At 37.7% G+C, this 26,940-nt stretch overlaps 1 long non-coding RNA gene across 1 annotated transcript in view; it reads right to left on the bottom strand.

Annotated features, from left to right (window-relative positions):
- LOC132668831 (uncharacterized) overlaps positions 1–21,683 on the bottom strand; it is a 30,025-nt gene extending 8,342 nt beyond the window's left edge. Inside the window, exon 1 of the long non-coding RNA XR_009605814.2 lies at positions 21,600–21,683. This is a non-coding gene — a long non-coding RNA (uncharacterized LOC132668831). The remainder of the gene's footprint in view (positions 1–21,599) is intronic.
- Between the last annotated feature and the right edge of the window lie 5,257 nt (positions 21,684–26,940).

Raw genomic sequence — 26,940 nt, 5'->3', positions numbered from 1 at the left:
CAGACAACAAAAGGAAATCAAAGGCATCCAAATTGGCAAAGATGAAGTCAAGCTTTCGCTTTTTGCAGATGACATGATATTATACATGGAAAACCAGATAGACTCCACCAAAAGTCTGCTAGAACTGATACATGAATTCAGCAAAGTTGCAGGATACAAAATCAATGTGCAGAAATCAGTTGCATTCTTATACACTAACAATGAAGCAACAGAAAGACAAATAAAGAAACTGATCCCATTCACAATTGCACCAAGAAGCATAAAATACCTAGGAATAAATCTAACCAAAGATGTAACAGATCTGTATGCTGAAAGCTGTAGAAAGCTTATGAAGGTAATTGAAGAAGATATAAAGAAATGGAAAGACATTCCCTCCTCATGGATTGGAAGAATAAATATTGTCAAAATGTCAATACTACCCAAAGCTATCTACACATTCAATGCAATCCCAATCAAAATTGCACCAGCATTCTTCTCGAAACTAGAACAAGCAATCCTAAAGTTCATATGGAACCACAAAAGGCCCTGAATAGCCAAAGTAATTTTGAAGAAGAAGACCAAAGCAGGAGGCATCACAATCCCAGACTTTAGCCTCTACTACAAAGCTGTCATCATCAAGACAGCATGGTATTGGCACAGAAACAGAGACATCGACCAAAGGAATAGAATAGAAACCCCAGAACTAGACCCACAAACGTATGGCCAACTCATCTTTGACAAAGCAGGAAAGAACATCCAATGGAAAAAAGACAGTCTCTTTAACAAATGGTGCTGGGAGAACTGGACAGCAACATGCAGAAGGTTGAAACTAGACCACTTTCTCACACCATTCACAAAAATAAACTCAAAATGGATAAAGGACCTGAATGTGAGACAGGAAACCATCAAAACCTTAGAGGAGAAAGCAGGAAAAGACCTCTCTGACCTCAACCGTAGCAATCTCTTACTGGACACATCCCCAAAGGCAAGGGAATTAAAAGCAAAAGTGAATTACTGGGACCTTATGAAGATAAAAAGCTTCTGCACTGCAAAGGAAACAACCAACAAAACTAAAAGGCAACCAACGGAATGGGAAAAGATATTTGCAAATGACATATCGGACAAAGGGCTAGTATCCAAAATCTATAAAGAGCTCACCAAACTCCACACCCGAAAAACAAATAACCCAGTGAAGAAATGGGCAGAAAACATGAATAGGCACTTCTCTAAAGAAGACATCCGGATAGCCATCAGTTACATGAAAAGATGTTCAACGTCGCTCCTTATCAGGGAAATACAAATCAAAACCACACTCAGATATCACCTCACGCCAGTCAGAGTGGCCAAAATGAACAAATCAGGAGACTATAGATGCTGGAGAGGATGTGGAGAAATGGGAACCCTCTTGCACTGTTGGTGGGAATGCAAATTGGTGCAGCCGCTCTGGAAAGCAGTGTGGAGGTTCCTCAGAAAATTAAAAATAGACCTACCCTATGACCCAGCAATAGCACTGCTAGGAATTTATCCAAGGGATATAGGAGTACTGATGCATAGGGGCACTTGTACCCCAATGTTTATAGCAGCACTCTCAACAATAGCCAAATTATGGAAAGAGCCTAAATGTCCATCAACTGATGAATGGATAAAGAAATTGTGGTTTATATACACAATGGAATACTATGTGGCAATGAGAAAGAATGAAATATGGCCTTTTGTAGCAACGTGGATGGAACTGGAGAGTGTGATGTTAAGTGAAATAAGCCATACAGAGAAAGACAGATACCATATGGTTTCACTCTTATGTGGATCCTAAGAAACTTAACAGAAACCCATGGGGGAAGGGAAGGAAAAAAAAAAAAAAAGAGGTTAGAGTGGGAGAGAGCCAAAACATAAGAGACTGTTAAAAACTGAGAACAAACTGAGGGTTGATGGGGGGTGGGAGGGAGGGCAGGGTGGGTGATGGGTATTGAGGAGGGCACCTTTTGGGATGAGCAGTGGGTGTTGTATGGAAACCAATTTGACAATAAATTTCATATATTAAAAAAAAATAAAAAGGATTAACGATAGTGTATACTTCTCAGGGTTGATGCAAAATGCATTTGGCAGAGTGAGTCCTGGAAAATAATTAGTACTCAGTAAATAATTGCTACTTTCCTCTACATTTTCTATTATGCGCAATAGTGTTATATTGAGAACAATCTCTTTCAGTTGTCCCATATCATTCTCTGAATAATTTGTGTTCAATTCAATGCTCGAAATAGGCCAAAAGTTAGAAGGCATTCCATGATATCAGAGGTTGTGCTGGGAGTTTCAAACACCCTTTCTGACCCTGCTGACATTTCATGTGCAACAGGAAAAATATTGCACATGTTTTTGTCTACAGAAAAACAGCAAACTTACATTTGCCTCTGATTTCTTCCAGGCAGGACTCAGTAGATCTTGTTTGCCATACACAGAACCAGGTATCAGAGGATAACATGAAAGCCAGGTGTATGAAAAAATGAGATCTAGATTGCATTTCAAAAGTGGCTCTGAGATGGAAGGACTTTTTAAAGAACAGGTGTTTGGAGCCCCCCCCACCCCCCACCTTCCATATTTCTACTATGAACTTTTCCTCTGAGATTAAAAAGCAACAGGCTTGCAAGAGGCTTTTCTTTCCATTTTCTGTGCTATTTTGGTGCTATTTTTCTAGTATTCAGCCCTGCAGTTTTTTTCTCCCAGCCTTCACGCTTTTTTGACTGAAAGTTATTATCACTCTTCTGTGTTTGGAACTGGTTCCTAGGAAGCTCAGATTCTCGCATTTTCATTTCTAATCTAGGCTATGTGTTCTCACCTTTTGACTGTCTGCTTCTGACTTAACTTTTCACTTACATCTACTTAGACAATTGGCTTTTATTTTTTTAATCAGTGGACTTATTTCATTAGGCAGTTTTAGGTTCATAGAAAAACTGAGCAGATACTGCACAGAGTTACCATTTATCCCCTCTTCCAGAATTCAGTTCCCCTACTATTATTTTTTAACAGATTTATTGAGGTATAATTGATATACCGAAAGATGTATATATTTAATGTATAGAATTTAATGAATTTGGACATATGCATATGCATGGAACCATCATCACAATCAAGGTAATAAACATATCCATCACCTCCAAAAATTATCTTTGTGCTCCTTTTGTTTGTTTATGTGTGGGGGGAGTTATAAGAGCACTTAACGTGAGATTACCTTCATAACCAATTTGTAAGTGTGCAACACAGGATTGTCAACTACAGGCACATTGTGCAGCAGATCTGTAGAACTTACTTATCTTGGCATAACTAGTTCCTTTATTGAATACATTTTATTTTAAAACATTGCCTTCCACTGCTCTGTCAGTGATAAAAGCTAAAATACTTGGGCTCCATTCCCATAAGGTACATTTCACATCTTGGTTTCCTTGAGATCCTTCCTACAAGGACTATTTAAGAATGAAATAGTGCTTTCTGAGTGACAAGTGCTAGAAGAGTAGAGATCATATATCAGATGCTTCTGACTGAGACATTTTGTTTAATCTTTCCTTACAAGCTTTGCCTTTGGTGTCATCTCACCTTTACAAGTTTATATTTGTTAAGAGAAGAATGACATCAAAGCAAAGCCTGAGACAAAAGTTAGGCATTACTACTTAGATAGTAGAATTCCAGGGAAGTATGAGTGAGCACAAAAGCAGCAAGACAAGGAAGGAGAGACAACCAGCCACCTGGTCCATGCAACCTTGTCGGTTCATCTCCTGAAAGGCAATGTGATTGCCTACCTCTCAGGGCAGCTGAAACAGGGAAAGTAAAGAAGAAGAATATATTGACTGATCTTCACCTCCTACTGGTTGGAAGATCATCCTTATAGTATTTTGGTATTCCTGCATTTCCAGTTGCATAGACGTGGGTACAAAGCATATCCTATGGAATCTTATGCCTCAATACCAATAAGCAAACCTATGGCGGGTGATGAAAAGTGACGAGTAAGGCAGGAGGCAAGGTGCTATTGGGTTATGCCTACATGGAGCTGGCTGCCTCATTGTTCCAGTGAAGCTGGAATAATGCAGAAGGAAGCTAGAGGCAGAGGGACTGAGAGAATCTAAAGTAGCAGAGTAGGGTAGGTGGTGATATTTGGCCTGTCGATGATGGAGACTATAAATCACAGAAAGGAATAGTGTTTTCACAACAACAGTGTGGCTGAAGCACAGCCATATTCATATTCCATATTTTGACAGCCACAATAAAACTACATAACTAAGTATGCAGTCTACCTAATAAAGAGTGCTTTGATTCAATAGAAATTTAATGAAGTTTTGGTTCAAGATGGAGATGTAGGAGGCTCCTGCACTCATTTCCTCCCTGTGACCATTGAAACTACAACTACACACAGAAGAATACCCTCTGAAAGAAATCTAGAAACTAGCTGAGTGACCCCTACACATCTGGTGAACAAGAAAAAAAAACCACATCTAACTGGATAGGAGAGGTAGACACAATCTCACCACAGCCCCACCCTGGGGATGGAAATATGATAGGAAGGGAAATCTCAACTCCCATCTTCTCCCCAAATAGCAAAGGATTTAGACCCCAAATCCAGCACTCCAACTTTTAAGACTTCCACCTGAAGGATAAAACCCCAAAATATCTGGGTCTGAAAGCCAATGGAGCTTGTGTCCATGAGACCCATTGACTACAACATAGAAATAGTTCTTATGGGTTATTGAGGACTCACTGTTCTGATTTTTTTTTTAATTAGTGATGGCATTTTAATTTTAATTTTATTTTATTTTAAATTTACATCCAAGTTAGTAGGCATATAGTGTAAAAATGATTTCAGGAGTAGATTCCTTAATGCTCTTTACCCATTTAGCCCATCCCCCCTCCAACAACCCCTCCAGTATAGCTCAGTTTGTTCTCGATATTTACGAGTCTCTTCTGTTTTGTCCCTCTCCCTGTTTTTATATTATTTTTATTTCCCTTCCCTTATGTTCTCTGTTTTGTCTCTTAAAGTCCGCATATGAGTGAAATCATATGATTTTTGTCTTTCTATGACTGACTTATTTCACTTAGCATAATACCCTCCAGTTCCATCCACGTAGTTGGCAAGATTTCATTCTTTATGACTGCTGAGTAATACTCCATTGTGTGTGTGTGTGTGTGTGTGTGTGTGTGTATATATATACCACATCTTCTTTATCCATTCATCCATCGATGGACATATGGGCTCTTTCCATACTTTGCCTATTGTTGGTAGCGCTGCTATAAACATGGGGTGCATGTGTACCTTCAAAACAGCACACCTATATCCCATGGGTAAATGTCTAGTAGTACAATTGCTGGGTCGTAGGGTAGTTCTATTTTTAGTTTTTTGAGAAACCTCCACACTGTTTTCCAGAGTGGCTGCACCAGCTTGCATTCCCACCAAGAATGCAAAAGAGATCCTCTTTCTCCGCATCCTCACCAACATCTGTTGTTGCCCGAGTTGTTAATGTTAGCCATTCTGACAGGTGTGAGGTGGTATCTCATTGTGGTTTTGATTTGTATTTCCCTGATGATGAGTGATGTTGAGAGGACTCACTGTTCTAATTTAATACATATTAAGGGGCCTGTTGCAATTCTTTCCAGAGACTGATGAGGCTAACGTGTATCATTTTTGTGTTTTCCCTCTGCTCAGCTCCAGATCACTGAAGTCTCCTCAAGGAGAGCTTGTGAGCATGTCTGGTGCCTAGTTTTGGCAGCCTACATCTCTTAAGCCCCTGACTCTGGTGGCCAGCAGAACTTTGGTTCACAGGTGCCACAAGACTGTATCAAACAAAGAAATGGTTCTGAACCAGCTATCTCACAGAGCTCAGCATAGAGACAGTAGTCAAAAACCTTCATCCCCCAGTCATTCCCTAAAACAAGATTATTTGCATATAACAATAAAGAGTGCTTGAAAATAACAACCAGATTCCTCTAATCACTGTCATCATAACTCTAGGAAATGGAGCAGGAAGATCGGCCAATTGTGGATATTTCATCTGACTACCTTAGAAGCTTAGGATGATGAAATTGAACCACAAAACACAAACATTCTTTGAGGCCAGGAGTTTTTCCTTCTCTTTTTTTCATCACCATATTCATGACCTGGCATACAGTAGTCAATAAATATTTATTGAATGACTAAACGACTAAAATGTAAATAATATGTACACAGGATCATAATAGGAAGCCACATTTCTCAGTGGAAAAGGTTAGACTTTGCTGGGTGAGGAAGAAAGAAAGCTCTTCTGGTAAGAAGCCAAGCAGAACACTAGGAGACCAGGAAAACCCACACACTCCACCAGAGTTGATGGCATAAGCAAGACTCGTAAACCCCTAGAGGCAGGAGTAATTTCCTTAAGAATGGGTGGGCAAGAGAACTGGAGGGTTGACTCTTCCAGGTGGTTATACAAATACCATTAACCTAGTATATATTAGTCCACATGCCAATGGCAGAAAACACTCTTCTCAAATGTACACAATTCATTTCACCAAGATGGACCATATTTTGGGATACAAAACAAAAATTAAAAGAATAGAAATTATATAAAGTGTCATATCATAATAAAATTAAGCTAGAAATCAGTGAAAGTATCTTAAAAACTTTCAAATATTTAAAATAACTCAAGAAAAAAAGATGAAGTCTTAAGGGAATATTTTTTTAAATAAAGAAAAATGAAAACACAACATGTCAAAATTTGTGGGGTATCCTTTAAGCACTACTTAGATGGAAATTTATAGTATTAAATAAACATGATAGAAATTAAGAAAGTTCTCAAGTCAATTATCTAAATACATACCTTAAGAAACTACTGGGCAAAAAAAAAAAAATAATTCAAAAGCTTGCAAAATGAAACAAATTATAAAAATATGTGAGCAGAAATCAGTAAAAGTGAAACATAAATGTAGAAAAGCAATGAAACTAAAAGCTGCTTCTTTAAAAAATTTTAAAAATTGATGAAACTCTAGCCAGTCTGACAGGGGAAAAAGAAAAACACACTTCCAATATTAGAAATGAAAAACTAGACATATATACTGACTTCATAGATATTAACAGGATAAACAGGCCTTAAGTTCAATAAACTTAATAAATTCTATGGCCCTAAATTCAATAAATAAGACAAAATGTACTAATTCTTCAAAGACAAAAATTTATCAAAACTTACTAAAAAAATAATATGAATAGTTCTATATCTATTTTCTAATTGAATTTTCAGTTAAATATGTGCTTCTCTTCCTAAAGGAAAAAAAAAACAAAACAAAACGAAAACTTCAGGTCCATATGAGTTCACTAACAAATTCTTCCAAGCATTCAAGAAAGAGACAATATATATTCTACATAATCTTTTCTAGAATATAGAAAACACCTCCCAACCAGAAACAGGAACCCTCTTGCACTGTTGGTGGGAATGCAAATTGGTGCAGCCACTCTGGAAAGCAGTGTGGAGGTTCCTCAGAAAATTAAAAATAGACCTACCCTATGACCCAGCAATAGCACTGCTAGGAATTTATCCAAGGGATACAGGAGTACTGATGCATAGGGGCACCTGTACCCCAATGTTTATAGCGGCACTCTCAACAATAGCCAAATTATGGAAAGAGCCTAAATGTCCATCAACTGATGAATGGATAAAGAAATTGTGGTTTATATACACAATGGAATACTACGTGGCAATGAGAAAAAATGAAATATGGCCTTTTGTAGCAACATGGATGGAACTGGAGAGTGTGATGCTAAGTGAAATAAGCCATACAGAGAAAGACAGATACCATATGGTTTCACTCTTATGTGGATCCTGAGAAACATAACAGAAACCCATGGGGGAGGGGAAGGAAAAAAAAAGAGGATAGAGTGGGAGAGAGCCAAAGCATAAGAGACTGTTAAAAACTGAGAACAAACTGAGGGTTGATGGGGGGTGGGAGGGAGGGCAGGGTGGGTGATGGGTATTGAGGAGGGCACCTTTTGGGATGAGCACTGAGTGTTGTATGGAAACCAATTTGACAGTAAATTTCATATATTAAAAAATAAAAAAAAAAAAAAAGAAAACACCTCCCAACCTATTTTATAAGGCTAATATTACCCTAATCCCAAAACTGGACACAAAAATAACAAGAAGAAAAACAAAAGACCAAAATCCCACATGATCATAGATGTAAAAATCTTCAATAAAGTGTTATTAGGAAATTGAATACAGAATATATAAAAAGGATAACATATCACTGCCATGTAGGGCTCATGCCAGAATGCAAGACTGGCTCAATATTTGAAAATCAATCAATATAATTCACTAGATTAACAGACTAACTAGAAAAACCATATGATCTTCTCAATTGATACAGAAAAAGCATTAAAATTCAATATCCATTTATTGATAAAAACTCTAAGCAAATGCAATTAAACCAAATCTTCTTAACCCGATAAATAGTATTCACAGAAGAAACCCTACAGCTTAATCATGCTTAATGGTAAAGGAGGCAATATCTCCACCCACTCTTCAGCATCAGGAACAACCTTGTCCTGATAGTCACAACCAATGAATCAGGGGAGTGGGAGGAGAAGAAGAAGGAAAAAAAAAAAATCTCAATTCCCAGGCAACATGATTTACATAGAAAATTCAAAAGAATCTACAAAATCAGTTTATAACTAATAGTTTAGCAAGTTCATCTTTATACATGATCAAAATACAAAAGTTGTCTGTATTCCTAAGTAAATCTGTGGCAACAATGACAATCGGGACTTGAAATGATAAAAAAATAAATATAAAACAAAATAAAAAAACAGGCATTTCTAGTAGTCATTTCCACTGCATGCACATAAGCACACATACAGAAAAAAACACACAGGTACAAATCTAACAGAAAAAGTGCAGGATCTGTATGCTGAAAACTGCAAAACACTGATAAAAGAAAATAAAGGTTTTTGTTTGTGGGTTTTTTTTTTTTTAGTTCTAAATGAAGAGGCATATCATGTTTATGGATTACAATATTCCATTTTTTTAAGACATTAATTATGCATGAGGCCCCTGTTTGGCTCAGACATACCACTAAATACCTATTAGAAGGGCAAAACAAACAAACAAGGACAATACCAAATATTTGCAATGATGCAGGACACCAGTAAATCTCATTCATCACTGGTGGAAATGCAAAATGAGACCGCCAATTTGGAAAACAGCTTGTTATAAAATAAAACCATACACTTATTAAAAAATCAAGCAATCCTACTCCTGGGTGTTTATCCAAGTGAATTGAAAGACTTTGCTCAACAAAATCCTGTATGCAAATGTTTATGGCAGCTTTTTTTTTTTTCATAATAGCTAGAACTATAAATAGGCAAGATACCCTTTCACTTGTAATGGATAAACAAACTGCCAAATACTCATAAAATGTAATAATGCTCAGCAATAAATAGTAATGGGCTACTGATTCACTTAAGAACATGGATGAATCTTGGGGTGCCTGGGTGGCTCAATCAGTTAAGCGTCAGACTCTTGGTTTTGGCTCAGGTCATGATCTCATGGTTCACGAGTTTGAGCCCCATGTTGCGGCGCTCTGTGCTGACAGCTGCAGAGCCTTCTTGAGATTCTCTGTCTCCCTCTCTCTCTCTGCCCCTCCTGGTTCACTCTCTATATTTTTCTCTCTCTCAAAATAAATAAACATTTTAAGAAATGAACTTTAAATGCATTTTGCTAAGTGAAAGAAGCCAGACCCAAAAGGCACCTCACCCTCATCATCTATTTGAATGAGTATCACTGGGAGGGGGTCTGGGAACTTGAATTTTCTAGCCAGTTTTCAGGTGATGATGATCCTTCTGATTTTAGGCCACATGTGAATAGCTCTGTTCAAGTATCTGTCCAGACTTTACTAGTCAACAGTCCCCACAGACAGATCTATAAGCGGAAGGAACCAGATTGCAACAAAAGGAAAAAACAAAGGTGCATGGGAGTAGGGGATGTAACTGCTAAAATGTAACATTGTTAACCACTTCTTTTACAATATATTTTATCTTTTGGTTTACTTAACTATATCTGTGAATAGACCAGGAGTATGGAAAAAAAAATGTTTTCTTCGGTTTTACATCGTCATGGCTTAGTACAATTATAATCAAGTCGTAGAAACTAAATATCTATGTTAACCTGTGAATAAAATCACAAAATTAGAGACCTCTTTGTTTACTACTTTGTAACCTTGGGAAACTTACCCAACTTCTCTCTTTATCCAACCATAAAATGTGAATAATAACAGTAATAAGGTTAAAAAGAGTTAATACATGTAAATTGCAAAGAATAGTGCCTGACTCTTAGCAAGTACTAAATAAATGTTAGTTGTTGTTATTTCACTGTGTAGAATAGCATAAAATGTGGTTGTGTGTCAGTACATGCCTAATTATCTTGGAAGGAAAAACCTATCTACTGCTTTGTTGCTAGGGAAATACAAATTTCAGCAACAGCCTGATAGAATAAAACACTTCCAGTGGGTATTCTTAACTTCCATGCTACTAGAAGTAATTGTAATTGATAATTTTTTCTCCTCCCAAAGTTTCTATTTTTGAAATGATATACAAACACAACATTTTTAAAATCCTTTTCTTTCTCTTTATTTTAGCAATCAAAATCTCCTCAAATAAGTGTAAAAGGCATAATAGTGTTTCATTAACCTCATGTATGGAAAAAGACAGTTATTTTTTCTCCATTGGAAGTTGTACTAGCTTAAAATATAGTTTACAGCTATAATCTTCTTTACTTATCCAAATATAAGCACAAAATGAAAAGCATTTTATTAAAGTGGTAAAAAATATCAAGTCCTATTACACTCATTTTTTTATTAGAAATAATAGGACATCCCAAATATACAGCAGATTAGCAAGAGTATGTAGTAGTAAGTAAGTAAGAGTAAGTAAGAGTAGTAAGAATAATGTAATTATTCTTAAGTAATTACATTCAATTTTGTAGCTATTAGCATAGATTTTATTGGCATAATCCAAACCACACTACCCTGGCACTCTACAGTATAATAGCCACCAGCCACATCTGGCTACTTAAACTAAAATTAAATTAAATAAAAAATTTAGTTCCCTAATCACACAAACCACAATTCAAGTGCTCAATAACAGAGCAGATATAGAACATTCCATCACCATGGAAAGTTCTATTGCAGAGTGCAATTATTGCATTAACCAGTTGTCAACCAGAAATATTGGGTTTTATCTCTGTGCTCTTTTGAGGACTGTTTTAGAGTGATTAGTATTTTTTTTTCTATAATGCTTTCTATCTTTATAGATGACACAGTTGATGAACTGAAAAGTTTCCTTGTGGGGTCCATGAGTAGCTCTGAATGTGCAGAAAGCTGGTCACAACAGACAGCTTCAGTTCACTGTAGGCCCCTGGAATAGAACTCAATTAAAAATAACTTTGCACCTGCTCATTTGCTGAACACAACTAAGTGAGGGAAATGTGCTTCTGCACCATTCCCATACTCCACTCACCCAGACAGTCACTCTCTCCCCTCTACCTACACCACGCACCTGGTCTGATTTCCCTAAAAAGGTATGGGAGACAAACTGTGCCACGTTGTTGAAATGTCGAATCTTTGAATTATACTGGATGCTTCTTCAACTCAGCCAGTATCTTTTTCAGGAAATTAAAACACCAACTTAGTAAGTTTCAGCTCATTTTCAGAAATGACCTACCTTGATCAGGCCCCAGGTACTATAGTATGTTGAGGACACAGGACTGGATGAGGCTGTGGACATTTTGCAATTGAAACACAAACCTGGATCAGAAAAGGTGGGGATTTTGAACTGCCAGAATGTAACATGAGCATATGAGATAAGAGAGGGAGGGATTAATGGCAAAGTGGTTTCTAAAGGGCCATGAAAAGCCACCAAGGCAAACTTCCCACAGGGCCAAGGCAGCAGCAGACATCAGGCTTGTCAGCAAGCTTCTACACTGGGCTTTCCTCTACAGTGAGCAACACAATAAAGTGGTGTGTGGATGGATGGATCTGAGGGTGATGTTCAGTATGACAAGTGGAGAAACCATCAGGTTACAATAGTCTATCTGAAATACAGGTACTGGCTCTGCAGCTGCTTCATTGCTGCAAGACCCTGAGGCATCCAGTTCAGCCCCTGGAATACCCTGGAACTCTAACACACAATGCATTACTGAGAAGCAGGTGGTCAGTTAGGTGGCATCTCCCTGTCCTATGTTCCATACAAGTCTTTCTGGATGTATGGATAAAAATGGAGATTCTTTTAAAATATATGTAAAGACAGGAAACAAATATGCATTGCTCAGAGGTGAGCACACAACAGCACTGACCAAATGATACCCTCACTCTCCCAGAATAGCATCCCAAACCTAGGACTTTACCCAGGCTTTCAAGAAAGCTGATTTCATGATGTCCAATAAAGTCAAAGCCCTCATGTGCACAGGACTACTTCAGGAACAATCTCAAGGGAGGTGAAGTTGGAGGCTGCTTAGCTGAGTGTGGATTCAGGATATGACTAGTTTATTACAGGGCTCAAATACATACTGGAGTCTTGATCTGATAATCCGCAGGTCTTTATTATTTAAGAGATAAAGTCTGACTTTGAACCTATTGCATAGACACCTGTCATAATGCCCTAGGACCCAGAGAGCCCCTGTTTGTTCATCTCTTAAGAGAATATTCATGTTTCACTTCATTTACTTGACTTCCTGTTCACCATGGGAAAGACTCTTTTGCTTTTAATATTTTTTTCAATATTTATTTATTTATTTAGAGAAGGGGGCAGAAAGAGAGAGAGAATCCTAAGCAAGCTCAGTGCTGTCAGTGCAGAGCCCAACATGGGAATCAATCTCACAAACCATGAGATCATCATCTCAGCTGAAATCCAGAGTCAGACGCTTAACCAACTGAGCCACCTATGCGGCCCTCATGGGAATCAATCTCACAAACCATGAGATCATCATCTCAGCTGAAATCCAGAGTCAGACGCTTAACCAACTGAGCCACCTATGCGGCCCTCACCATGGGAAAGACTCTTGATCCAGTCTCTAGGGAACTCCCTGACTTGCTATCCATTTGGGGACAGATTGATGCCTGCTTTCTGATTCCACTGGAGAAATGAATTGATACACCTGGAGTTATTCAGCAATACTTTGGACATAGTCCTACTTACAAATGCTTATTTAATGTGAGTAACCATTAAAGACATTAGCCATCCCTAAAGACAGAGATTTTATTCCTGTCATTGTGTTTTGATTGTATACCAATCAGGGAAGCATAAGAAATGTGAGGGGTGCAGAGCCTGCCCCCTGCTTCAGCTGCAGGCTAACCCTCTGGGTATCCTTAGCAGTTCTCCCAGCCCACCTGGCCAGTAGTGGGGGCATATATTTCTGCTTGCATGAACAACCTGAGGAACATAGCCTATTTTAACTGTGGCCATCTGATAATAAATGTTCTGCCATAATAATAAAATAATGAGACATTAAAAAAGAGAAAAAAAGTGCTCAATAATGAAAAGGAAGCAATAGCAAAGTCTTCCTTTATCTTTGAGATAATAACCTCACAGCAAGTCCATCCTTCTTCCAACAATTCTGTCCTCCTGTCCCTCATGAGGAATGTGTTCTCATTCTCCTTAGTTTATACAGAGCCCCAGGCAGCAGATCTTCAGCTTGTCTGCACACTTAAAAGAACTCCCTTTCCACACATCCTTGTCTCTCTTGAAAACCCCCACTGAAAACCCCACCCCATAGACTAATTGGCTTGAGTGAGTCAGGGAAGGGGAGGATTCTCACTACCTGGGTGTTCTGCATGGGACCTTCCTGTTAAAATATGGGTTACACACCCAGAAATTCTGAGGGACATTGGAGCTTCTTTTTTCAGATTTCTCTGTTTATTCCTAAATGATCCTTGTGGTATGCAAAATAACAGTCCCCAAAGATGTCTAAGTACTAATGCCTGGAATCCATGACTATTTTAACTTACATGGAAAGGAATTTTATAGATATGGTTAAGGATCTTGGGATAATTATTCTGGATTATCTAGGGAGCCCAATCTAATCACAAAAGTCCTTATAAATTACAGAAAGAAGTGGGGGAGTCCAGATCAAGGAGGAGATGTGATCAAAACATGATTTGGAGTGATTTGGGACCATAAACCTAGGAATGTGAGTAACCTTTAGACCCTGGAAAAGACAAAGAATGTATTCTTTCCTAGAGCCTCCAGAAGGAAGGCAGGCCCAACAATGCCTTCATTTTAGGGCTTCTGACCTCCAGAATGAATAGATTCATCTTCTTTTAAGCCACTATTTGTGTGGCAATTTGTTACAGCAGCAATAGGAAGCTAATATGATGTTAGAAACTAAAAGGCAACCAACGGAATGGGAAAAGATATTTGCAAATGACATATCGGACAAAGGGCTAGTATCCAAAATCTATAAAGAGCTCACCAAACTCCACACCCGAAAAACAAATAACCCAGTGAAGAATTGGGCAGAAAACATGAATAGACACTTCTCTAAAGAAGACATCCGGATGGCCAACAGGCACATGAAAAGATGTTCAACGTCGCTCCTTATCAGGGAAATACAAATCAAAACCACACTCAGATATCACCTCGCGCCAGTCAGAGTGGCCAAAATGAAGAAATCAGGAGACTATAGATGCTGGAGAGGATGTGGAGAAATGGGAACCCTCTTGCACTGTTGGTGGGAATGCAAATTGGTGCAGCCGCTCTGGAAAGCAGTGTGGAGGTTCCTCAGAAAATTAAAAATAGACCTACCCTATGACCCAGCAATAGCACTGCTAAGAATTTATCCAAGGGATACAGGAGTACTCATGCATAGGGGCACTTGTACCCCAATGTTTATAGCAGCACTCTCAACAATAGCCAAATTATGGAAAGAGCCTAAATGTCCATCAACTGATGAATGGATAAAGAAATTGTGGTTTATATACACAATGGAATACTATGTGGCAATGAGAAAGAATGAAATATGGCCTTTTGTAGCAATGTGGATGGAACTGGAGAGTGTGATGCTAAGTGAAATAAGCCATACAGAGAAAGACAGATACCATATGGTTTCACTCTTATGTGGATCCTGAGAAACGTAACAGAAACCCATGGGGGAGGGGAAGAAAAAAAAAAAGAGGTTAGAGTGGGAGAGAGTCAAAGCATAAGAGACTGTTAAAAACTGAGAACAAACTGAGGGTTGATGGGGGTTGGGAGGGAGGGGAGGGTGGGTGATGGGTATTGAGGAGGGCACCTTTTGGGATGAGCAGTGGGTGTTGTATGGAAACCAATTTGACAATAAATTTCATATATTAAAGAAAAAAAGAAATGTTTGGTTTGGGTACATAGCAATATTATGAATAATAAGAATCTATATAAATTGCTTATTCATTGTGTCCATTTGCCACACACTGAAACTATCATACAAATCATTAAATATTTAGTATATAGACCTTATTTTGTTTTTTTTTAAATTATAATGCTAAACTTTGCATGGATAAGTCACAAGGCTTGATGATACAGCAAAGCTGTACATGATACTGAATTGAGAGCCAGAAGATCCTGATTCTAGTGCTGTCACTGTCACTTAAGTGTGACCTGTGACATTTCTGAGCCTTCTAGTTTTAACAGTTCTTAACTAAAATTAAATTTTTAATTCAGTCTGAGTAGAGAGTGAAAAAGAAAAAAAAAGCAGAAACAAAAAGAGCCCTCAGCTTTGTTGCTTGTGGTTCATACCAAGAGGTAATCAAATAAAAACTTTTGTTTTCATTAAAAAAAAAATTAGTATCAAAGAAATCTTTTTTTAAATTGAATTTTAGTTAACATATACAGCAGTATTGGTTTCAGGAGTAGAATTCAGTGATTTATCAATTAGATACACCACCGAGTGTTCATTATAGGTACCGTCCTTAGTACGCATCACCCATCTAGTCCATTTCCCACCCACCTCCCTCCATCAACCCTCAGTTTGTTCTCTATGGTTAAAAGTCCCTTGTGGTTTGTTTCCCCCTCTTCTCTTTTTCTCTTCCTTCCCATATATTCATCTGTTTCTTAAATTCTACCTATTAGTGAAATCATGCGGTATTTTCTTTCTCTGATTGACATATTTTGCTTAGCATAATACATTCTAGCTCCATCCATGTCATTGCAAGTGGCAAGATTTCTTTCTTTTGGATGGGTGAGCAATATTCCATTGTACATACATACCACATCTTTTTTGTCCATTCATCAGTCGATGGACATTTGGGCTGTGTCCATAGTTTGGCTATTGTTGATAATGGTGCTCTAAACACTGAGGAGCATTTAACCCTTAGAATCATTATTTTTGCATCCTTTGGGTAAATACCTAGTAGTGCAATTGTGGGATCATAGGGTAGTTCTATTTTTAACTTTTGGAGGAACCTCCACCACAGTTTTCCAAAGTGGCTTCACCAGTTCACCAGGAGTCTGGATGTCTCCTTTGGAAATGTGTCTATTCATGTTTTCTACCCATTTCTTCACTGGATTATTTGTTTTTTGGGTGTTGAGTTTGGTAAGTTCTTTATAAATTTTGGATACTAATTTTTTATCAGATATATCATTTGCAAATATCTTCTCACATTCTGTAGGCTGCCTTTTAGTTTTGTGGATTGTTTTCTTTGCTGTGCAGAAGCTTTTTTTCTTGGTGAAGCCCCAATAGTTCATGTTTGCTTTTGTTCCCTTTGCCTTCTTTGATGTGTTTCATTCTTCTGCATTCATTGCCTAGCTTTCTCAGCATCATTTGTTGAAGAGAGTACCTTTTTTTCATTAGATATTCTTTCCTTCTTTATTGAAGATAAGTTGACCATATTGTTGTGGGTCCATTTCTGGGTTTTCTATTCTGTTCCATTGATCTATGTATCTATCTATTTTTGTGCCAGTACCATACTGTCTTGATGACTACAGCATTGTAATATAGCTTGGAATCTGGAATCATGATGCTTCCAGTTTTGTTTTTCTTTTTCAGAATTGCTTTGGCTATTCAGGATCTTTTGCGGTTCCAAACAAATTTTAGGATTGTTTGTTCTAGCTCTGTGAAGCAACTTTTGTTTGTAAATACCAAATTGCAAATTTCCCAATTGTCACTGGGGAAAATAAAAGTACATGTAGCATTGTGTACTGATAAAAGCATACTAGTGAAACCTCAGGACGCACTATCAGAACCAGTAAGGCAGAGAAGTACAAGGGAACCTCAATGCTGCCTTATTTCCAAACTCTTCACACCTCAAATATGCTCTTAAAATCTCTGCCAAAGAGAATTAGAAATATGTGAATTTTCCCTATTAAAGAAAAAAAAAGGAAAGAAGGAAGGAAGGAGGAAAAAGAAAAGCTTTATTTTGAGTCCTCCATTCCTCTCTCACTACACTTAGTTCACCCAAGGCAAAAAATAGTGATCTAATTCATTACATCCTGGACAATGGCTGTAAACAGAGGTTAAGGTGCCAGACCAACATCAGCAATTGCTCTCAGTACAGCATCTAACCCCCGAGTCCATATGTACACTGACAGCTGACCTTAACCCTTGGAAATGACAGTATCAAAATCTGACAGATCCATCACTGTCTTTCATCTCCCTGGCCACAATAATTGCTGGAAGGACTCAAGTTGGCCCTATTAAAAGTGCCCCTAGGATTTCTAAATGGAAGCCAGGAAACATGTACATCCTTTCCTCTTTGGCAGGGACTTGTAAGGAAGTTAACACAAATGTGTAAGCACCATGCCTCACTTTCAAAGAAAATGTAGAAGGAGATGAGCCAGGCAAGAGGTATGGAGCCACTGCTTTCAGTTACCCATCAACTAAAACCCTGCATTTTCTGCATCCACAGTCAATAAATCTGCTTTTTGACAGGCTACATTCTGTCTTCACCACCTGTACAATCCGAAGAATTTAAGCTATTACTGAATCAGCCCCAGTGAATGAAAGACATCAAGATTTTAAGGTATCAGTATAGTATTCCTCTTCACCAAGTTTTTTTTTTGTTTGTTTTTTTGTTTGTTTGTTTTGTTTTGCCTGTAGTGGCAATAATGTCATACACACCACCTGGCAAACAGCTCCCAGGGCCTATGACTTTGGAACAAATAACTCATCATAAAGATCAGCTGTGGGATCAGGTCAATAATAACCTCTTGAGCCCACCAACACTAGGGTACAATGATGTCCTCAAGAGCCAGCCTCAATTGGGGTCAAAGATTCACATGTTATTTGCCTTGCTCTGCTGAATATATTCTGTATATTCACTTTTACTGGAGATCAGGAAGATACAAGTGGTTTATCTGGAACAAGATTCAGGTATGACCAACTTCCTTAGAAAAAAATATTATAATAATCTATTAATTTATCTAATAGCAACACATTTCATTATGCTTTTCCTAGAAGACTGGGAATTTAGCATGCAATTATTTTTTCTCCATATCCCTCACTTTTCCATGTCTCTGTCAATAAAATAGACAGGGTTAGAATTGGAGATAATTTCTAATATTTCAAAGAAAGCCTTAATGTAAAAGTATGGGAAAATTTCCAACCCAGGAGTTCCTTTTGCAAGAAATAGATTTACAACTGAGGACATGCCATCTAAAGATATTTTAGACAGAAAGGCTGTGACATATCTTCAGTTATTTTAATGCTTCTCTATCTGAACCACAAAGATAGAACCAGAGGAGTTGTAGTGGTCTGTTCTTAGTAAACTTGTCACCAAAGAAAAGACAAAGTTCACCATCACATAAACCCACAACTGAAGAGCCACTTACTGGGACTTATCTTGACTTAGCTGTTAGAATGCTTAGAGTCTGTATGTTTGGAAAGTTCCCAGATGTACTTCTAGAATGAAGCAATAAATGAAGCTACTTAAATGACTAGGAAACTGGTGTTGATTAAAGGATTGTATAGACATGCTGGCACAAGTTCAGAAGTAATTCAGATTACTTATTTGTACTTCTTCACTATCCCACTGCTACTCATTCTGACTTAGGAGAAAGGGGTTAAAGGGGAAGTCAGAGCCCATCCTTGTGCTTCTCTCCTCTCCCCTGGGAACCTGCCATGCCGGACCATCAGAGTGTGCACTCAGGAAATTCTTATTTGAATGTGCACTTTCTGCTTCATGCTGTGTCCTTACAGATTTAGCAGCTCCAATATTAGACAAATGAGGCTGGACAGAGCCTTAGCACACAACATAGCTGGCATTCAACAGCTCAACTGTAAAGGAAGATGCATTTTGTCCACTCCAGTAAACAAAGTGGCACACCAATGGCAGTAGGCTAGGGCTAGGCAAGAGGAAAATGCCAGGAACAGAAACTCAGGCTCTTTTAGTAACCTAGTCCTTAAAGAAATGACTTTTCCTATTACTTTATTTCTCATTTTTAGGGACTGCTTTCAATTTGGAAGAAAAGGACCCAGAGGAGCTGAGAAAGTGGCACAGCACAAAGCAAATAAACATCACCTTAGCCAGTGAGTCATGGCCTCTACTGCTGTGGCTCACCTGACTAGGATCTGAGACTTTCCACAGATCTCCCTTTGCAATTCATTATGTAAAAAAAAATACATACCTTAGAAAGTATGAGCTAGAATCCCATAAGATTCCAGGATTTCTTTCAGCTTCTTACAATATGGGTACAGGCAGAAGATTTGACCTTCCCTCTCCTGGGTCACTGGGGGACCAACCCTCTTCTGCACTTACTACTCTATAGACATAAATGCAGGCTACATTCAATTTAAGGTGATTTATTATTTCCTTGTAAATGATAATGATTAGTTTTAAAAGAAAAATTCTAATGGATTCCAGATTTTCCCTTGGTGACCTTATTTTGCAGTTCATTATGTGAAAAGGAAACATATCACCCATCATTTCATTTGCAATGATATCTCAGTAACATTACCCCACTTCATAAAAGTGTTGTGAGAAACTGATAAAATATAAAGTGTGTTTCAATTATTTATGTTTCCTGGAGCTATAAGTTGTCCAACTTAAAAATAAGGAATGATATGTTTGGGCCAAATATTATTAGGCAGTGCATTGACTTAATATCCATCTAATGAAGGAAAAAAATAGGATCCTAATCCCTGAGTAAGGACCACTGAGAAGCAGCCTCCTGTTAGGGGCAAGAGCTTCAAGATACTTGGCTGCATTATTAGTAGGAAACAAAACCCAATGTGGCAACACTAAAATGTTAAAACTTGGCCCAGTTGCTTGTTCCTGAACCATCTGTGGTTCCGCAGTGTTCTCTCCAATAGGAGGAATGATCCTTATGTTAGAATGAGGTTTCCAAATACCTTGGAATGCATCTGTAGTACTCCATTTCCTTTTGGACAAGAACAGGGGATGGGGATATTCTTGTCACCCAGCCTGAAGAAATTGATAAACTAAGGGAAGAAAATACTGAGGGCTGAGTTTATGAAGCTGGCTCCAGTAACCAATTGATTCTGTTTTTGTACATTTAGAAATAATATGGAAGACAGGCTTTGAAACATGATTCATACCAAAAGAATATTTAAAGGTTTAAAACCTGTGCTAACAAGTTGTTTATAAGTTTAAGCTGCCCCTCCTGTTAACAACATGAGATAATTTCACAGTTTCTTTAGATCACTCCACAAAATACAGACTAAAGTGGATTTAATAGTCCAGTGAATTGACAATTAACAAAAAATATGCAATTTTCTAACATATGAAATTTTAGGCAAAGTTTTTGTTTTGTTTTGTTTTGTTTTGTTTTTCTATGGACTTGAAATTACTGTAAGACATGTGACCAACAATATTAACCCCAGCAATGTAAATGAGAAAGACATTTATATTCAACGTCATGAGGAAATTTTGGGGAAAATGGTATGTATTTCTTGATATCCCTTCCCTCTGTGACTTGTTACAGTCAAGTTTGTGTCTAATTTAGTATCTTAACTGAGGGGAGAAGACTTCTATGATTTATTCTTAAAGTAAATGACCAATGTGTTAACCCATAAAATATCAATCAGAATATGTCACGATCTTTGCAATTTTGGCTGGCACCTAAATAAATACATTATTAAACCAAGGAAGAGATTTTGTAAAACAATTTTTCTGTAAGCCCACTTTCTTCTCAGACCCTTAGATTCAGTCTGTTTCATGTGCCTATACTTGTACTTGGGCACAGATGATATGAAGAATTATGAATGGTGAGTATTTTTACAAGTAGGTATCATCATAAGTTGTCAAAATAGGCACAAAATGGAATTATTTCTGGAAAAATAGCCAATAGAAAGGGTTGAAAATTAAGTAGGAAATTCACTCCACTCAGCAGAGAGAACTGTATTTATACAAGCTGTTCCTTCTGGTGCTATAGTCAGGCTGAGCTGAAGCAGTTTACCAAACTCTTATCATTTGATCAAAGAATTAATTAATTTTTATTTTAAGAACAATAATACTTGGTTAATTATTCCTCTCAATATAAAAAATGATCTATTTTTTTAAAAGACATAGTAGATAGTAGAGGGAAACAGAGGTAGCATGCCTAAAGGTGGTGGCAGCAACACCCATGGGTCTATCTTAATCCATTCAGGCTGTTACAACAGAAAATCATAAACTGAATGGCTTATAAATAGTACACATTAATATCTCACAGTTCTGGAGTCAAAGAATTCTAAAATCAAGGCACTGGAAGACTCAGCGTCTGCTGAGAGCCTGCTTCCTTGTTCATAGACAGCCATCTTTTCATTATGACCTCACATGTTGGAAGAAGCCAGCTAGCTTTCTGGAATCTCCTTTATAAGGTCACAAATCTCCTTTACGTTGGTTTCTCTTTCATGAGCTACCAGTGCTCAAAGACCTCACTTCCAAATACCATCACGCTGAGGATTAGGATTTATCATAAAAAATTTTGCTTGGACACAAGCATTCAGTCTATAGCAAGATCCTCATCCTCCTGTGCTTGAAGGCCTGGAGCACCCTTGAAAGACTGACACAGGGCACATCTCTGATTCAGTGCCACCTGTTCTCTGTTCCTAGGCAAAGTCTGTAAAAACTCTGTCAAAGATAACCAAGCATGGCTATGATTTTTGTCTAAATTTACACATTTACCACTGTCATTTTCAACCTCCAATTGTGTGCCCCTTTCCCTCATTAGGGTGACCCCAGTATTCAGAATATTGAGCCTTCTAAGTAACTTAAGCTCTTCCTTTTATGGAAATAAATAGGAAGGCATCTGATAATAGTTATTTATATGTATTGCTTGATTACTTCATTACAATTTAGATTAGATTAGACTAGATTAGATTAGGTACAAATGTTAAAAAAGCATTTAGATTTGGGCGCTCTTTCTCTCTCAACTGTGGAATAAGATTTTGTCATCACTGGTTAAAGGGGTGTCAATTATTTATAAGAAAATAATATGTTCAAATGTTCAAATATGTTGAAGAGCACAAAAATTCTTTCCTTATTATCCAAGTAGAACTAAAAATAAATCTTTAAAACATAATAGAAAATTATGATTTTTTTAAGCTTCTTCTCCAAAAATTCCTCTGTTTTCCTACTGAGGGTGAGTAAGAGATAGGCTCCTGGGTATGTAGTATCAGGAGTTGCATGGAGTAGGGAGGTTTGGGAACCAACAAGTTGACCTGTCCATGTGTGTGACAGTAGCTTTATAGATCCAATCCTACCCTCCCTTTATGCCAAGATTTCTAAATGATGTTCTTTCTGATACATTTTAACAGTTTGTTTTATGTCTTGGAACTCATTCATCAATTCACTCATTCATTCAGTGGATGTCAGTTAAGTGTCCATCATATGCCAGACAGTATTCTGGGTACTTGTGAAACATCACTGAATAAAACAAATGAAAACCATTTCTACCTTCATGAAGGTTATATTTTAGCATAGAATAGGCAGACAGTAATAGTAAATAGAGTATATTAGTAGACAAGGGCTAAGGAAAAATGTAGGCAGTGTAATGTGTTCAGGGTTCTCAGAACATGGGGACAAGCATATTTAAATAGGCTGGTCAAAAAAAAAAAAATACTTTGGTCCAGGTTGGGTCTCATTGGAAGGGGATATTGAGGAAGGACTTGAGGAAGTCAAGGGATTTGTCCATATGAACATCAGCAGGATGGGTGCCCAAGCTGCACAAAGGCTCTGTAACCAAGAGTGCTCACTGTGTTTAAGGAACATTAAGGAGGCTCAAATGACTGGAACCCAGGGAGCCAGGTAAAGACAAACAGGAGATTTTGGAGATCTATAAGGGGCTAAGACAGATATGACCTTGTCAGTCACTGTAAGGACTTTAGCTTTTACTCTGAATGGAATCAAGAGGCATTGGAAGGTTTTGAGTATGGTCAACATGATCTTTTTAAAAAATGTTTTTATTTATTTATTTATTTTGAGAGAGAGAGAGAGAGCAGGGGAGGGGCAGAAAGAGAGGGAGAGAGGCAGAATCCCAAGCAGGCTCCACACTATCGGTGCAGAGCCAGATGCAGGGCTTAATCTTACAAACCATGAGATTGTGACCTGAGCCAAAATCAAGAGTGGGACGCTTAACTGACTGAGCCACCTAGGTGCCCTTAATTTTTTTTAATTTTTTTTTAATGTTTATTTATGTTTGAGACAGAGGGAGACAGAACATGAGTTGGGGAGGGGCATAGAGAGAGGGAGACACAGAATCTGAAACAGGGTCCGGGCTCTGAGCTGTCAGTACAGAGCCTGATGCGGGGCTCCAACCCACGAACCGTGAGATCATGACCTGAGCCAAAGTCGGACGCTTAACTGACTGAGCCACCCAGGCGCCCCAACTTTTTTTTTTTTTTTTTTAATCATCACCCTGGGTATTGGATCTGGAGCTCAGGAAAGAGGACTGAGCTGAAGGTACAATTCAGATTCATTAGCATATGTATGGCATTTAATACCAGAACAATGGAAGAGATCATGTCAAGAGTGAGAGAGAAGTGGTCCATGGACTGAGCTTGGAAATCTCCAGTTTGAAAAGGTCAGAATGAAGAAGAGGAATTATCAGAAAAGTCTGAAAAGGTGCAGCCAGTAAAGTAGGAAGAAAACTGGGCAAGTATGATCTCCTAGAAGACAGATGAAAATCTTTTCAATGGAGAAAAAGAAACAAGACTTAATGTGTGATTACTTTTACAGTTCAACTGCTTACCTTTTTCACATTGAACCAATGAATGATTGTCTTTTTTAGTGCTCTAAAGTTTGTATATCTCTTCCATACACTGTATAATTTTATACTCAAACAGTACGAGGTAAGGCATCAGGTATTAGGTTCACTGTTTTCCAGATGTAAAATCCAAGGTGTAGAAAGAGTGACTGGCTTTCAATTCCCCAATTTCATACTAGAATAAGGGAAAGAGCCAGAATTAAGACAAAGTCTTCCAAGTCTAGTCCAGTGTTCTTTCTTCTACCATATGGCACTGGGAAACCTGACTACATTGTTTTGGGTCCATTTAAGATTAGCCTATGAGTTGTTGTGGATTGAGGTGCCTAAGAGATTTCTAACCCTAAGGGCATTTGGGCTAAACTCCTCTGTAAATTCTAAGTGCCTACTTTGTTATTCTGCTTGCCTGAAGGGCCTCTACTCTTTCAATGCTTATAAAATGTCCATGAACACACAAATAAGTTTAAAATGTTAACTGAAACTTCCAGGTAGTAAGTGCTAAACGCATCCCTGCAGAACAAGGCTGATCTTGACCCACAAGGGGTTGAGTGGAAGCTTTTTTCCTGGCCAGACTACACTTGTTCAAATATAGACTCTACCTAGTACTGTGTACTGGATTGGAGGAAACTTACTTAAATCTGTACCCCAAAATTCTCATCTGTAAAATGGAATAATGATAATAATAATAAATGGAAATTCATAGAAGTTTGAAATAGTGAGAACTGATACAGTATATATATTTAGAATGGATCTAGTGCAAAAAAAGCACTCAATAAATTTTAGGTCTTGTCATTTCTGTTTCCCTACAGTTAATTAGTTCCCTATGCAAAGTTTGTATTCAGTGTCTCATAAAAGATCAAATAAGGGAATAAATGAGCAAAAGGTTGATCAAATGGTATTGTTGCAATACTTTACAGAAAATCAAGAGATACACTTCGTGCCACTTATGTCCAAACCACCTGAGAGAAAGGAATTCATATAAGGAGAGTTTACTCGTGCTCAGTCTTGAAGCAAGGATGACAAGCCCCAAAAGGGAAGGGAAGGTGGAAGATGGAGCAGGTAGAAATCATGTTTGAGCATCCATAAATCTATAAATGCTGAACACGTGAAACCTGTCTTATAGTTCTGCCTCTGCTAACACACATGGGAGATATATCTGGAGGTCATTGAAACTTGGGACAGAAAGGGTGTGAAGAAATTAATCCATGAGTCTCAAAATATAAGTTAAGTGATTTGATTTAGCTTCCTTCCACAATCCCCAGAAGAAAAAAAAATGCCCTTTCTCTGTACACAAAATAAGTACAAGTGTAGGAAAGAAGTAAAACAAACAAACAAATAAAAAAAATCCAACAGAGTGGGATATTTATCAGTGAGATAAGGGGAGAAAATGCACTTTGGTATAATGTAAATTAGATAATCACTCCTGAAAACTCTGAGGGGTGATTATTTTATCAGTTAATAGCAGTGCCATTTTTGTTTCTGATAAAGATTCTTATTTCATTCTTGTTGTATTTCTACACCCAAAGCATAGCTTTGGAGAAATAGGAAACTATATTTCCATTCAAGCTCTATCATCTCCTGTTAGATAATTTTATTCTTTTAAAAATAAATCTCCTGGGTCCCACTTTTGTTATCTACAATATGGGATATTATCCCAATTAAGAGAATTATTTTGAGGATATAAATATGAAGTCTGTGAAACAACCCAGAAATGTACCTTCCTAATTTAAAGTCGTGGTGTCAAGATTTCCTTCACTTCCTTTAATGAATAGCAAATCTGATTTTTATGTTTTAAGTTCTAACCCAAATATTAAATAAATAAATAAATAAATAAATAAATATTACAAACCTTTCTGAACTTTTCTAATTAAGTTCAGTCTTACCCTCTATGCACTCAGTACATTTCTTTCCTTTATTATAACATTTATTAAGTTGAATTAAAATTATTCATGTGTCTGTATATAAGGTGAAGTACATAGTGTAAGCTATAGAACTTAGCTATGAATGATTAAGTGGAAAAAGTGGATAATTAATTCATAGAATTTGTTCCTTCTTGAAGCTCTATTAAAAAGAAAGAAGGGCTCCTGGGTGGCTCAGGTCATGATCTCAGGGCTCATGAGTTCGAGCCCCATGTAGGGCTCTGTGTTGACAGCTCAGAGCCTGGAACCTGCTTTGGACTCCAGGTTTTCCTCTCTCTCTGCCCCTATCCTGCTCGTGCTCTGTCTCTCTCTCTCTCTCAGAAATAAATAAACATTGAAAAAATTTTAAAAAGAAGCAAGGAATGAGTTTTAAAGGAATAAACTCATAAATCCAAAAGAATAAAAGAGAAATAAGCAATAAAAATTGGAAAGTCTAAAGGTATTAAAAGAGTGATAATTGACTTATACGATCTGAGAAGTGTTCATTAAAATGCAGCAGAGAGACTCAAGAAAACCTCCAGACCTCTTCCCCATCTCAATAGATAAAACATAAGCAATAGGCTTTGGAGGGCATTAGAAGTTTCTTTTCTGGGGAAGATGACAAGTTCCAAAAGGAGGTAGGGGGACAAAAGCTAAAGATAGTGGTGATTTGGGACTTCTTTATATAATGCCCTAGTCATAATACCACAAAATAAAACTTACAGTCAAGAGCTCTAATTCAAAGAGAATTGCTACCTAGCTTTTTATTGCCCTAGTCTCAAATACAGGTAGACAGTCAAGGATAATCCTGTATCTGCGGAAGTTCTCTCACATGAAAGAGATCAAAACAAAGATGGAGCACCTGGGTGGCTCAGTTGGTTAAGCATCTGACTT

The sequence above is a fragment of the Panthera onca genome, chromosome B3 (genome assembly GCF_046562875.1).
Source record: "Panthera onca isolate mPanOnc1 chromosome B3, mPanOnc1 haplotype 2, whole genome shotgun sequence".
Classification (NCBI taxonomy): Eukaryota; Metazoa; Chordata; class Mammalia; order Carnivora; family Felidae; genus Panthera; species Panthera onca.
The sequence above is the reverse complement of the archived record's forward strand: the minus strand, read 5'-3'. Positions and strand labels throughout refer to the sequence as shown.